Below are 800 nucleotides of genomic sequence, written 5' to 3' on the forward strand. Positions count from 1 at the left end.
GCAGGGAAATGATCAAACGAAAGCAGCCAAAAAATTATTAAAAGAGGGGAACTGATGAACCAAAAGATGAGAAACGGCCCGCAGAGACTAAGTCCAAAACGGGAACTGGTGAACCGGAAATGATTAACCAAAAACTAAGTCCGAAGAGGGAACTGGTAAACCAGAACTGAGTAACCCGATTTTTAAAATTAATTATAAATGGGGAAACGATTGAGCAAAAGGCGGAAATTAAGTCACAGGGACCATGTCCGAAAGGGCAAGAGGTTACCCCGTAGGGGGCATTCGTCAACTCAATCTGAAAACTTTGGAGGCAAATCTGACCAAAATGCGGAAATCGGACCACACCGCGAGGGGCGCCATTCGACGGGGCAGGGTTAGACGCGTCGAACGGTACCTGAAGGTCCCGGCTGCGACACGTGAGTCCGGAGATATGGCCAGTCAAAGTCTGATGGGAGGTACCGAAGCCGAAAAATCGAAACGCGTTTGCGGCGATTCGGTGTCAGAGAGTCGGTCACGAATTCAAATTCGTCCCGCTGATTCGCCAATTGCCAGCCGGTTCCGGGGGGATTGGCGGGGTACCTGCAGGATAGTAAGAGGTGGCATGTCGAGACTTAGCCTGTTTACCAGACTTGTGTCTAGCGCCTCCAGGTCTGCAGAGACCGACCCGGGCTGCCGCCCAACCGACTTTTAAGCCTTTTGGGAGTGGGAATTTTTCCCATTTTTCCCCATTTTTCGGGTTTTTTGGTCGGGCTTGAAAACGGCGGCCCCGAGGCCTCCCGGGGCTGGCGGGCTTCGGCTCC

Source organism: Heptranchias perlo, unplaced genomic scaffold (genome assembly GCF_035084215.1).
Source record: "Heptranchias perlo isolate sHepPer1 unplaced genomic scaffold, sHepPer1.hap1 HAP1_SCAFFOLD_525, whole genome shotgun sequence".
NCBI lineage: Eukaryota > Metazoa > Chordata > Chondrichthyes > Hexanchiformes > Hexanchidae > Heptranchias > Heptranchias perlo.